Genomic DNA, 15,156 nt, shown 5'->3' on the forward strand with positions numbered 1-15,156 from the left:
GAGACACATCAATTACACATGTATGAAAAAATGAAACATTTATGATTCCATATAATAACATAAGAAAAAGGAAAGTGGGGATGTGACATCATCAACCCACCTAATGAATATGTTCATATAACTGTTTTCACAAAATATTGATAAACTTAAAAATTCAATAACTTCATTATTTGTAATCCGATTTTTAAGAAATTTTCAGCATTTTGCTCTGTAAATTTTGCTATATTTATTTAGATATAAATATTTTCAGCTTTTCCTCGGGACCCGAGTTTCATGTGATTTTAAACTAGGCAATGATGAATTAGGTTTTAAACATTCGACTTCCCCCCCCCCTATCGTGCTTTGGTCTATGTTGATCTTTCCGGGGCAGATTTCTTTTTTTCTCTCTAAATGTTGGTTTTCTATAGTTCATATAAAAATTGTGAATGCTCTCGAACTGAGTCATGTCTTGGCAGTGTGTGAAAGGAAATAAAATTTGAATATCAATGGCCTTATAATAATAATGATAATAATTAAAAAAATAATAATAAATATCATGATTATTACTATCAATAGTATTATTTTTATCATTATCAATATCATTATGATCGAATTGCCTTTTTTGCATATCTTCTATACAAATAGTTGGTGTTTACATTCAATCAAACAGATCAAAAAGATGGGATTAACAACTTTCAGATATTGTAAGAAGGTGCAACAAAAATTATATGTGTTCAGACTTGTCAAACAATACAAATTTTCTATGTTAGTCCAAATTTATATTCTATATACTCGTGTAATTATGGAGTATCGTGTACCAGTATTTAACGGAGCACTAACTGATCAAGTAAAATGATTTGGAAAAAATACCCAAAAGAGTTTGTAAAATAATTCTTGGTTCAGATTATATAGACTATGCAAATGCACTAACAAAATGTGGATTAGGTGTCTAGAAAGAAGACCCCCCCCAAAAAAAAAAAAATAAATAAATAAATAAATAAATAAATAAATATATATATATATATATATATATATGTATGGCGTTTCATTGCTAAATCTCTTTTAAAAAACTTCACTGTAAGAACTGGATACCAAAAATTCATTAAGTGTTCCAAATTTTTCACAGATAAAGTGCAAACCAGAAAGATTCATCTTTCGGAGATTTAATAAATTCTGAATAAATATTACTTTCATAGCCTTGAAATCAAATCAATTTTTGTCACTGTTTAAGTCTCCATTTCAATCCAATTACTATTTCAATTTTTAGTTGTATAATATTCATTACATTTTGAAATTGTATTCATTCACATATTTGTTTTCATTCTGTTTTATTATATTTAATAAATTCTTATTTACACTTGCATTTTATAAACTATTTAGTTTTTATGTACATCACAATTTTCACATGTACCTGTTTTTTGTTGCTTTTACCCATGTATGACTTGTGAACATTAAAACTGTGAACATAATTGTAAACATGCTCATTTCAGCTATTTGGCTGTGTAATATGTATTGCTTTTATACGAAATAAGCCATGGTTGAATTTAATTGACATAAATACTAGCATAGTGTTGCTGCTATACTCCTACTACTACCACCACCACCACCACCACCACCACTACTACTACCACTACTACTACTACTACTAATGCTGCTGTTGCTACTACTGTTGCTACTCACGACTAATACTACTACTACTCCTACTATTAATACTACTACTAATACTAGTAATACTAATACTACTACTTCTTCTTCTACTACTACTTCTACTACTACTATCACTACTGAATTGAATTGATTATTTAAAATTAAACATTGTAGTTTCAGATTTAACGCACATAACTGTTTAAACCATTTAAACAACTGTTGTAGGATAATAGTATAACGTTGCATCCATTTTTTACTGTACGTGTAATGAGGTTTTCCAGGGGTTCAGAGGACGCCACTTGTAAAAACTATTATGGGATATTTGCGGAATCATAATCATTTTTTAAACATATTGTTGACTATGTAATGAGGTTCTCCAGGGGTTCAGAGGACGCTACTTGTAAAAACTATTACGGGATATTTGCGGAGTCATAATCATTTTTAAACATATTTTTTACTGTGTAATGAGGGTCTCCAGGAGTTCAGAGGACGCCACTGGTAGAAACTATTATGGGATATTTGCGGAATCATAAAATTAGTCTCCGATCAGTGACATTCGTTGCATAATCTTTGATTTTTTTTTTCCAATTCAAACCAAGGCATGTATGCAACATTCAAATCTTGCGGTTGGATGCACTGCACTCAAAAAGATGTATGTACTTGACCATGGATTGAAAACAAAAACATGAAGACGATAACATCATTGGCGGCGGAAGCCAAAAAATTTAAGGGGGGGTCCACCTGAAATTTTGTGATGGACACATGTAAAAAAAAATTGACAAGCAAAAAAAAAAAAAAAAAAAAAAGTCATCAACTAATTTTTTTTTTAGGGAGGGACCGTCCCCCTACCTCAAATTGGGGGGGGGGGCTGTCCCCCCGCCCCCCCCCCCCGCTTCCGCCGCCTATGGGTAGGATATACGGGCCTAGTTACATCTGGCAGGCACAAAAAGATATTCATTCGAGCCTACCCATTCTCAATTTGTTAATTTGATATTGCTGATTGACAAAAATGAATGGACATGATTGACAATCTAACACTTACGAAGTGTAACCATGTATGCATTATTCAAATTTTGCGGTTGGATGCTCATGCACTGCACTTTAAAAGCTGTACTATGTACTTGACGTTGGATTAACATTAATACGATAACAATAAATCGGAATAATGGGAAGTATGAATCTATATTGGGATATTTGGGAATCCCAAAGTTAGCCTTCGATCAACGACAATTCAATTTGAAGTTATTGGGCGATATCAATCGTACACAGGTTTAGAATCAACACAAATTCTAGTCAACACTTTTATGGAAATGCAACCGAATCTTTCAATATTCATTAGAAATCAATTACAATATATAATATCCTCATACATTTTTGTCCTAATTAGAGTCTGAGATACAAATAAAATTAATGTGGGAACTAGATGTCTCATTCCTGTGTCTGTGCTTGACCTGTGTTGGGTCAAACCCGAAAATAGAGTTAACAATCTTCAATATGTAGCTCCCACATTAATAAAATAAAATGGTAAAATTATTTTGGAACTATTTTTGACAACGTACGTGCTTAGAGTCATTTTCTCCTGGTGGGTGCAAAATCCACACAATAAACATATAAAATTTGTATGTGATTATCAGGACACCACTCGAGTCATAGGCCTGTATTCTGAAGTCAGGTTTAATTAGACCCTAACCAATTGGGGACAAATCCATAACAGTGCACATTCAACTTATTAACTCACATGACACCCAAATTGTTCATAATTGTCTGGGAATTATAATTGACGTATTTTTCTTCCGTATATGAAAGCAAAAGGAAACAAAATAGTAAACCTAGGATATATACAATATAAACAGATTTTTTTTAATGTTGGCTCCCATAATTTTAGCACAGAATTAGACGTCGGTCTATAAGTTAAACCTGACTTCAGAATACGGGCAATACGGTGGTGATCTCAAAGCGTTGGTTGAATCATGGGGTCAACTTAGGGTCTTATGGGCCCAATTTCAATTTAAAGGCAAAAAATTTTAATTCCCAAAATTTATAATTAATATAGCTGACCGAAAAATGTAAAGAAACAATGAAATTTCGATAGCAACGTCTCAATCTGCAGAGTGACAGTGTTGTAATGCTCATACATATGAAGCAATTGATCAAACATTATTTTAAATATCATAATGTTCATACTTTACCCCCGAATTTAATTACGGTTTTCTCTCATTTATATTGAACTGAAAGTGTTGGCGAGGTGAACAAGTGCTTTTAAATACCATGAATACCGTAATTTCTATTTAAAAAATTGAAAATTGGGATATATAGATATTGAAAATAAAAAATTGAAAACTCGTATACTAAAATTCACAAGATCCGCATTTCGCAACGATTCCATAAAAAATATGGGTTATATAATGTATTTTGTTAGTAATCTCTTTTCGACTCGACTTTTTACTTTGAAAATAATGTGAGCCAATAGTTGCCACAGTAGGCTATGCATAATTTTTCACAACTAGTTTTTGATGAAAAAACATTTTTTTATCTATTTGAGTGCCTTCCTATTTTTTTTCAAAGTTTTGAATTAATTTTCAATCTATAAAGTATTCAATTTTTTGTTGCAATGTGCTAAGCAAAAATATTGAAATACTTTATAGATTGAGGAATTATGTAACAAAGAAAATCTTAGTTATGTTATACAACTCATTTATTTTATCACATATAACATAAATTATGGTCTGGAAGTTTGAGGTGGGACGTGCAAAAACAGCCCTGAACCCTATATTATTACTTCAAAAAATAATAGCTAGAAATAATGACGTTCAATCATCATACAATATCACTCTGCTCCTTTACTTTATGATCTAAATATTCTCGATATTTTCAAACAATATCAATATATGGTAGGATAATTTATGCACAATTTAATAAAAGGGTTGTCGCATAGTTTTAGTGATTATTAATTTTTCATTCATAGACCATGTAGAAATGTGAATCTTAACAAATGAAACCAATTTGGGAAAACAATCAATTTCATTTTCTGGTCCTTATACCATGTATACTTTATGGAATCATCTGCCAAGTAATATTAGAAACAATCCCAGTCGCAAGATAGCAGATAGTTAAAACTAATGCTACTGAAGATTATAATTAATTTGGCATGGTAAATACTGCCTGAAAACAAATAATTCTGTATAAAGATTTTGTGCATAATTGAGATGTTTTTTTCTTGTACATAGTGTAAATATGTTCACTAAAAACGATCGCAATTGTCTGCAACAGTAATAAGTAGAATTAATAATTAATTTGGTATGCACTACCTGAAAACAAATAATTTTGTGTAAAGATTTTTGTGAAGAATTCGGATATTTCTTCATGTAAATAGTGTAAATATGTTCACTCAAAATGATCACAATTGTACTGAATAGTACTGAAATTGATGTATTATATTGTGATTTAGTTAAATAATCAAGTGTTCAAACTATATGATAATGACATTATTTGGGGCTAACCTCGATTAGCATCTTGCTATTATGTTAGCCCAATTAGCAAATGTTTTATTCATATATCATGTGATGTACTTTTACATGTAATTGTACCTGACAGTGATATTTGCTAATAAATTCAATTCAATGTGCCTGTACGCACGCCGATAATAATTATCCATCGTCATGTGAGCAATGTGGCGCCAAAATATCAGCGCCTTGTATACAGGTCATAGGCGTAGACTATAAACACAGCATTATGCGATTTCTCACCCAAAAAAAAATTGCGTCACTATTCGAAATGGATACACAAAAGAAAAAAAAAAGGATTAAAATGATATTTTCTAACTTACTCTTTTGCAGTGCAACTTGAACCAGAGTGTGCACTGTGCAGTTGAAAAAATAGATTTATAATAGTGTGTAATCCACAGGTTGAGAGTGATATAAGCTGGTTTTCGTTGGTAAACGATATCATGCAGCGCGGCGGAAGTTGGGCTAATGGGCTTGGTGGTGTGGGGATTCCCCAACGAAATCCGAAATACGAACAAAAAATTGTAAGGGTCTCACAAGACGATCTACCATTTGCAGGAGGGTATGGGTTTAAAACCCTCACCTTGGGCTCCCTAAATCAGTAATATTTAAAAAGGAAGTGTGAATTCAAACTCTAACATCCCTTCCCTGTTTACGAGAGTGGAGTTGCGCAGGCAAAACATTGGTGATTTCAAGTTCAGTGTTGACCTTTTGGCGTTGGTGTTAGGTAAATTTTTACACGATTACAACACCAAACATAAAATGAAGATGGTCCCGAAAAGTCACTCACCAGTTGTTGAGGTGTCGATAATGTGATGTGGATCAGTTAATTGCAAATTGTGAATAAGTTTTGGAGCTAGGGGAAGCAATCAAAATTTCAACACCGCCAACACCTAGGCAACACAGGACTTGAAATCACCCAGTCGGATCTACGGGGGGGGGGGGTATAGGACGCATTTGCCCGTATTCTTAAGTCAGGTTTAACTCAAACCATGGTCTATAACTCTGTGCAAATATTATGGAAAGCCAAATACGTCACATTTTTCCTTACATTGTATGTTTCTTACATTTACTATACACTTTCCTGGCTCGTGAATGGTGAAGAAAGCTATCTTATCTACCCTTCCGCAACAGTTAAAATGATTTGAGAGAAAAATTACCTGACACATTGAAATTATAATGTTAGAGATTTATGTCACTATTGGCTCTCTATAGTTAAACCACAACTTTAAACCAGGGTTTAATTTAAACCCGACTTCAGAATATGGGCCACTACGTCTCGGCTAATCGTTATTGGGTCAAACCAAATTGTCAAACCCCCCACTTAGCAGAAAGCTAGATCTGCCACTGCATGTTAATGTATTGTGAAATCAAGTGACAGTTTGAAATGTCATGATACCTTCCTTCAAATTTATATAGGAAAAGCATTGTTTATAATTTGTATACAACTGCACTGTTTATTATAATTTTATGAACCTTTAAGTACTGTTCACTGTAAAAACGCTGTTTAAAATTAAGCGCGTCGTTTAAGCCCGTCACTCTAACAACTACTGTTTAAACTTTTTAAACAACTGTTTGAACTTTTTAAACAAGTTGTTTAAAAAGATTAAACAATTTTAAACAAGTTTAAACAACTTGCTGTTAGAGTGACAGGCTGAAACAACGTGATATTTTTACTGTGTTGTTAAAACAGTTTCAACATGTTTAAAATCTTCAACAATAAAGTTTGATTCTTACTATTTAATTCTCACTACATTAATTATGCATGTTTGTTTTCACCTGTTAAACTACAGGTTCATGATTAAACAGCGTTATATAAGCCTTTTCTACTGTGTAGCTCTCGATGTTAATGAAATTCGCAGGGATATTCTTTTTTCACCCTCTTACATTAATCCAAATAAAACTCATTTCTATTTTATACGACGTATCTATGTTAAACATATATTAATCGATACGCGGCTGGTGTGTTTATCATTAGACTATTCTAGACATGCTTGATGTGTTTTCCGTTTTGCCCTGCTTTTATTGTAATTTTTAACTGTGTGTATTTGAGTTTTGTCAGACGTGTTTCAATCAGATATGATTATTTACGTCTGGGACCGACCTTTAACGTCACCATCCGAAAGACGTGACCGGGGCTCGAACCTCTGCATCAATTTGTAACTTCCCCACAGCTTGGATTACAGGCGCACGCCACAACGCCCAGTTTTTTTTTTTAACTATGGACTTATATTGATTTATATTCAGAGCCGTAGTCTTTCTTGAGGGGCGTCCTTTTTGAAGCCTTTGTGCTTATAATTGTCCCCTCCCATGCAATGATTATTTATTGTTATTTTACCGTGAAAAAAATTGGCACTATATTTTATGTTATATGATCATTTTTTTGCATGGAAATAAAGAATCAATCAATCAATCAATTGTTCTATTGAACATTTTTAATTTCTATTTGTAATTGATAAATTTTAATAAGTTATTTATTTCAGGGGACTCACATAAACGAACGATGCTTTCTTACTTTCCAGTGAGTTCCCTTTTTTCATTTCTTTTTATTCATATTCTGATCTGTTCCTACTTACTTTGTCACTTTGTTTGAAATGAAGAAGAATAAATTCAATCAATCAATAAGTAAATCATAATGGTTTTTGTTAGTCTCGGTCATGTTCGCTCATTTGGTTTACTGCTTGCCTGCTAGTATAAAGTATACTTACGCAGACCCTATTGCAAATCAAAATCAATTCAGGACTCGATATTTACTCCCTCAAACTGTAGCTATATTATAAATATCAGTAGGCAAAGCTTTATAGTACAAGAACATTGTTACTTTCAACATTAAATGCGTTAGTTAAGTTTGTTTGGACTGTATTAATTGTTTCAAATGAAAAGGGTCTATAGGAACGGAAACTATAAACGTATAGTCACGTGACGTTGTAAACAGAAATATGCCATGCATGTTCTGCCTGCTCGATCTCAAAGTTGGGAGAAAATGAGATGTAACCATTATACCAGTCATAAAGATGTATACATCAAAATGTAGGTAATCTATTTAGCATTGAGATGACAATCAATCTTGACCTTTTTTACCCTTAGGGATATTCCAGTCAACAAAGGTGCCTGTGTCTCGAAAATACGGGTGGTTTCAAACAGTTTGCCATAGCAAGATTTGTAAACATGGACACTTTCAAATGAACAGCGAGACGTAAATAGTTAATTAATCGTAATAATATTTACCTCAAATTAATGGAATATGATAAAGATTTTCACACTATTATCAATCTGGTGTGAGATAATTAATAGTTATAAAGATATTCCCGGATTTCTGCAATATTACGTTCATGAAAACCACTGTTCCCTGTGTTGAAGCTGTGTGTGTGGACTTTCGGACACTCAAATGCACGCGACTAACCATTATGCAATCAATCATCATCATCTCACTGGCATGGCCTTCATTTTCATCATTATCACCATATCCTCATTCATATCATCTCCATCTTCATCATTATAAAATTATGAACAAAAGAGCATTTCTTTTCTGCTTCATAATTTATTTGTTCATTTATTCCGGGGTTGTCATTTTTTCAAGCAATCTGCTTATAATGACAATTCCTCTCCTGCAAACTGTAAAAATGTTTTTTTTTTTTTTGTTGGTAGTTGATCATACTTGTTTATATAGAATGACTTTTTTATTTAGTATTTTTTTATGATTCATACCAAAATTAATTACCGATATATTATGTTTGTTACGTAATGATAATTGTATTGCAAACGAATGTCATGAAAGCGGAAGAATACAATAAATCAAATCAAATATAATATAATAGGCCTACATGGGGACATGGGCATGATATCAAGACAGAAAGAAGAAAAAGAATTCCATGCCGATATCAAGTGCGCCCTCTATTGAAAGGTAAACACGGTATGGAGTTCTGCTTCTGCTCGAGAAATTTCTTTGGTAAGATCTGCATTTGGCCTCTGAAATAAACCGTTATTTATTAGCATTTCGTTTGAATAATGTTATTTTCCTCATTGACTGTTTGCCTTAACACACGTGTAAGTGCCATTGAATCAAAAGTTCGATTTATTGTAACGCAACTTATTCAAGAAAAAGCTGATGTGATCTGAGCTGCGACTTCGTAGTAAAAACAAATCACAGTCCCATGCTATTTAAAACCGTGTCGTAATTATTGTAATGCATGAATGTAATTAAGGAGCCACAGCCTGTCCACCCAAGGGCAAGGCCAAGCCGTTCATTACATGCCGCCTCGCACAGAAAAATCAAACCATAGAAGTCGGGTGTAGTTGACATCAGAAGTGAGATCCCAGCATAGTTTATACAAACCTCGCAATACGTGTGAGTGCCCATAGTCACTCTAGGCGACACCCCAATACTTACCCGTGCTAATAAACTGGGACTCCACTCACGCGCATTTGGGCCGCCCTAGCTTAGAACTAACTGACTAAGCAATATTATCTAGAAATTGTTACATTGTAGTCATTAAATATGTTCTATTAAATAAATTGATAATGTTTAATCGGTACTCACCGGTTCTTTTGTTGCATTTTCAGACCATTTCTCACAATTCTTTGTAAATATTTGCGGCAAATTTTGTCGCCATGCCCTAGGCCATAGACAGCTTAGCATCCATCTTTATTGATAAATGGAGCGCCCTTTACGATAGTTGTTAATGCCGCGGAGAAATCGTTAGGCATTTTGGCCTGTGTTCAAGGCGTTCTTTCTGTTTTATTTTTTATATTGAAGATTGTGCATTTGTTGAATAGCGCCGTCTACGTCAGGTATGAGATCGAGTGTATAAATACACTCTTCCAAAATAATTATGATTCCGACCTGGCGCTGTTTAACTTCAATCTCTTTCACCTAAATTAGCGATGAATGCTAGCATTATAAAATATATATTATTAACGTCTGACGAAAAGAATAACCAACCGATCAGCTGACGAGAACGCGAATCACGTGATCTTCATATCAGCTTCGATCGCGAGTCAGAAGAGAAGAGCAGCTGCCCAGAAAATCAGGAAAAAGCCGTGAAAATGTAAGTTCCCCTTCATTTCTTTCATTTTTTGTTGTTGCTAACGATGCATTTACACTATAAAATTATAATTTAAATAAGAGAAAGGAATATAGCTTGTACTTGTGATATAATATATAAATATCCTGTTCTCAGAGATTTCTAACCAAAAATACTACTGATGTCGCCTATGAGGTCCATACATGTAATGTTGGACCTCATTGGTACTAGGAGTGGCCCATAGTATACGTACATTACCGCCGCCGTGCACAGCCACAGGATAACCACTGGCACGGCACTTGCAGTTGCAATACCGGCTTTAGGGCTATTTTTTTTTAAATTAGCAATACTAGATAGAGATTTTAAATCAGATAAGCTTTGGATATGAAACTTACAAAACGATATGAAGCCAATTTCATTTCCTCTGTCTTTCTCAAGTTTCTGGTAATTTATATCGATGATTTTTCTTGATGTCGAAGAGGGCATGGACCACTCACACTATTGCGAGGTTAGTATATGCTATACGAACCTCGCACAACCAACGTGTTTTTGTAGTGGATTTTAGAGTTGTCGTTAACATCGCTTCATAACGTGAATGATGTTAGCCGAAACCCATTCCGCTACTCACCAGCGCTTTTTCTGGTAGAAAGCGTTCCATTATCAATTTTTAACATATTTTTTTAATTTAAAGAGGACACGAAAAAGAGCAAAATCGCTTACCTCCGCCTGGAAAGTGGCTTCGCACGTCTCTTCCACGGAAATAAAAGGAAGGTCTTTGGTGGCGCTAATACAGTTCGCAACCTTAATTCAGCTTGGTGGTATTTTTTAAACTAGATTCATGATTCATTGTATGCGCAATGCCAATAATTGTTTGATAAAATAGAGACCCCAATAAAAGCAATAACTTAAAAAACGTACTTTTTTATTATTTTTGCTGACGATAATACTTTTTGGAAAATATTCAAAACGATGACAAATTAAACAAAAAATATAGAAAATTCTATGTACCTTGAACAAAGCCCCGCAAGTGCTACCGTTCGTTTGTCAATTAACGTTCCACCAAAGTCTTTACAGTAAAAAGATTGAACACTTTGCCGACTTCGCGTAACGCTTTGCATCGATTTACGTGTAAGATATTTTTTGTGTCTAGTCTTTCAATTGTAGTGTCTTTGAGTTTGATATGAAGATAAATCGCGCGCCCTCTTTCGCTCATTAGACGAAAAATTTGAGAGCTAGAAAGGTAGCTCTCGTATTTTTTCAACGAGAAGAAAATCAACGCTTAAATGACGCATTTTGAGGGATATTCATCAACTTATGAGGAATTGACTTCACATCGTTTTGTAAGTTTCGTAGGAGGACTTCATTCTGTAAGTCCTCGTATTAATTTTTCGTAAATTAACGTTATTTGTTGAATGCGCCATGCCTTCAATTATTCTGTAGTCGGCGGCTGAGATGTAGCCGTGGGTGGCATGGACCAGATTCGCCTGTTTTCTCTATACGCAAAGAGAGGGCGCTATATTATTTAATAAACTTGCTTGTTTACGTCGGATCAGCTGTACTGCTGGTTGCGTTCTAGGCGCTCAGCATTTTTTGACAAGCAAAAAAAAAAAGTTATCAACCCAACTTTTAGGGGGGGTCCACCTGAATTTTTTTTTTGGGGGGGGTGGGTGCAGGAAACAAAAATGATAAGCAAAAAAAAAAAAAGTAATCAACCCAACTTTTAGGGCAGGACCACACAAATTTTAGGTGGGGTCCACCTGAATATTTTTTTTGGGGGGCGGGCGCAGGAAACAAAATTGATAAGCAAGAAAAAAAGGGTTATCAACAAAAAATTGAGGGGGTGACGTTCCCCACCTCAAATTTAGGGGGACACAACCCCCCTTCCCCCCCCCATCCCCGCTTCCGCCGCCTATGTCTGCACCCTCGATAAACTAGCCTCATCATCCCACTTTCCCGACTGCACTCGCAAGACATCTTGCTCGTTCAGTCCCCTTTCATCATATATTTATTTGTTTGATTGTTTAATTATTGTATACATGCAAAGAATCTTTATTTATATGAATTGTGATTGTAAGAAGAAAATAAAATATCATTAGAAAAAAAAAATGAGATGCAACCTGTTGATTTTTTTTGTTCAGTTTTCTATTATGCGCCGACGACTTGAATCGAGACTGGTCGATAGGAGAAATTCGCATTTCGATTGTTGTTTGCGTAATTTTCACCGCAGTATTAAGGATCGGACGGAGTATCTTGGCCGAGATTTGGAGGTAAGCGTTAAAAATCACTTTTATAAATAATTTCGACCACATTTTTAATTAATAAATTTAGAAGATTTTGGCGTGTTTTATTCTATCACATTGTTGTGATGAATGAAAACGTCAAAATTCATTATGAAATGACATGCGTTGTGCGAGGTTAGTACAACTAACCTCGCATGCTTGTGTGAGTGGTGTGAGTGCAGCCTGTCCACTCACATACGAGGTTAGTAATGTTATACTAACCTCGTACACCGGACCGCGTTTGACCCTGGATTTCTATTAGTCAGCAAACATCGCTTCATTGCAGTAGTAATATTTGCCGAAACTCCTCGCTACTCACTGGGGCTCTTTCCGGTAAGTAGCAATATAAAATTTAATTTGGAAATAAAAATCGTACAAAAAAGAGCAAATTTGCTCTCCTCGGCCTGGAATTTTGTGGAAAGTGACTTTGCCTGTCTCTTCTACAGAAATACAAGGAAGCCCGTTGGTGGCGCTAATAAATTTCACAACCTTATATTCAGCTCCTCGGTAGTTTTATAACTGTGTCTAAATTATTTGAATGCGCAATTCTTACTTGACTAATTATGGGCACCAATAAATGAAATACCTTCAAAAACATAATTCAAGATTATTATTGGCAATGATAACACTTTTTTGCAAAAACGATGACTAATGAAAAAAAAAAGGAAAAATATACGTACCTGGGACGAAACCTGCAGTACAAGCTTTAACGAACATCAATAATACTACTGTCTACCAAAGTCTATACAATGAAAAGATTAGACACTTCACGTCGATTTGCGTGTAAAATAGTTTAGGTGCCTAGTCTTTCCCTTGTTGTGATTTTGATATGAATTACATTTCATTACATTGAACAAGAATTCATTCACTAAAAAATGCAGAAAAAAATGAAAGAAAGAAAACTAAAAGAAGAACGAAAATGGAAAATAAAAATGCAGAAAAGAAAGAAGAATTGATGCATAAAAACAAAGAAAAATATTGTTAAAAATAGGAAGAGATGTGATAACCCTCTAGCTATCGTAAACATCATAGATATTAGAGATAAAAGACAAGAACTTTTTCAGAATACCACTTATCTACAATATGTTCTTATCTTTTTTAAATAGCGCACTTTGGCATTATATGCACTATTTATAAATTTACGCGCTCAGCATAGGAAGCAATATAAAGCATGAAAGATAAGATAAAAAGATAATGTTTTCAGAATAGTAATTTGAGATTGTGAGGCAGGTAAGAACATGTGAGATAAGAACGTTTTCAGAATGAAAAGGGGCAAGGAGCACAAGTGATAAACGGAACAAAACAAAACAAAATTTCCCAAGTTATCGAGACTTCCAGAATGCATCACGGGTAAGGTTTCGTCCAAACATGTGATAAACCTCTATGGTTTCTTGCGATTTTTGTTTCTTTTTCGATTTGTCACCATTGAACACCAGAGAAGCGGCCAATAAGAAGATTTATCGTCACGCTTAAAAAATTTGTGAGTTTTATTTCATTATTTATGTTAATTTGCCCTTTTTTATTTACATTCTCGATGAATTATTGATATACCTCTGACGTTAGATCTAGTTAGTAATACTTGGGACGAGGGATGTGGAAGCTAGGAGCAATTAATATTTTGTCCATTGCCTGATATGCTGCCGAGAACAAAGTTATATTGGCTATACATGTAGATATAACCTTGTTCATTCATTCATTTTCATTCATTTATTGATTCCACTTTTAAAACAAATAACATAATATACATAACAAATGTATTTGTAAACATAGTGTATCAAAGATCAAATTAAATATCTATCATAAAGTATTTAAACATAAGGTACACTACAAAATGTAAAAAAAGTGAGGAGCCTAAATAAAAAGCAGAGCTTGTAGAAAATTAGGCTCCCATTGGGAGAAAATATAAGTTCTTACTTTGGGCGAACAAATGTGGAAACGGAATACATATTTATTACATTGAATGTTTTACACAAAATATATCGAAAGGTATCAAGTAACCAGAAAATGATGAAGTAGAAAATTGTTTCCTGGATGAGTGGAGGTTTGGGTACCAAAAACACCCAAAAGTAAACCAAAAAAAGGGCAAGACTTCCGTATGGCCCCTCCACTAAAATTGAAAAAAAAATATGGAGGATGTTTGTCAAGAATTATCTAACATATATATGTGGGCCATCCTGGGAAAATGGGTATTATAGGTGAAATTGTGGATTTTGGTTTTTTTATGTTTTCTGGTACATGGACACATGTACAATGTGTATACAAAATATTAGAGTCTAATTCATATTTGAATTAGAGATATGGCCAATTGAATCAGGGGTACCCCCCCCCCCCCTGCCTGGCTGTATGGGTCGTCATGGTAGTCGGGCTTATTATTCATCTTTTCATGATAGGGAAATGTTGGTTCTTTTGTAACGCCCAACATACCTGGCATAGGCGAGGTGATCTTTTGTAGTGCAGACATGATTTTTATATATACACAGCTAGGCGAATACAATAAAACAAATTATTCTACATATTCAACCACACCCACACTAGAACCCACACCCACACACTCACATTACATGCAAAAAAAAACCCTTATGGAGACTATTTGTCATACTATATATAGTTCGTCATAGCGCGTAGTTTTAACATGAGAGGAGGTTCCCAGATCAAATGACCAGGGGAAGATGGGGTTGGGTTATTCATCTGATTTTTTTGTTGTTGGGGGGGGGGCGCCCACCC

At 34.3% G+C, this 15,156-nt stretch overlaps 2 protein-coding genes across 2 annotated transcripts in view; one reads left to right on the forward strand and one right to left on the reverse strand.

Moving 5' to 3' along the window:
* Positions 1-5,611, reverse strand: part of LOC135154507 (uncharacterized) — a 58,869-nt gene extending 53,258 nt beyond the window's left edge. Inside the window, exon 1 of the mRNA XM_064100758.1 lies at positions 5,453-5,611. The gene's annotated coding sequence lies outside the window, so the exon portion shown is untranslated. The remainder of the gene's footprint in view (positions 1-5,452) is intronic.
* Positions 5,612-13,686: 8,075 nt separating this feature from the next.
* Positions 13,687-15,156, forward strand: part of LOC129263015 (aldehyde dehydrogenase, dimeric NADP-preferring-like) — a 30,135-nt gene continuing 28,665 nt past the window's right edge. The window contains exon 1 of the mRNA XM_064100760.1: positions 13,687-13,912. The gene's annotated coding sequence lies outside the window, so the exon portion shown is untranslated. The remainder of the gene's footprint in view (positions 13,913-15,156) is intronic.

Source organism: Lytechinus pictus, chromosome 6, assembly GCF_037042905.1.
Source record: "Lytechinus pictus isolate F3 Inbred chromosome 6, Lp3.0, whole genome shotgun sequence".
Taxonomy (NCBI): domain Eukaryota; kingdom Metazoa; phylum Echinodermata; class Echinoidea; order Temnopleuroida; family Toxopneustidae; genus Lytechinus; species Lytechinus pictus.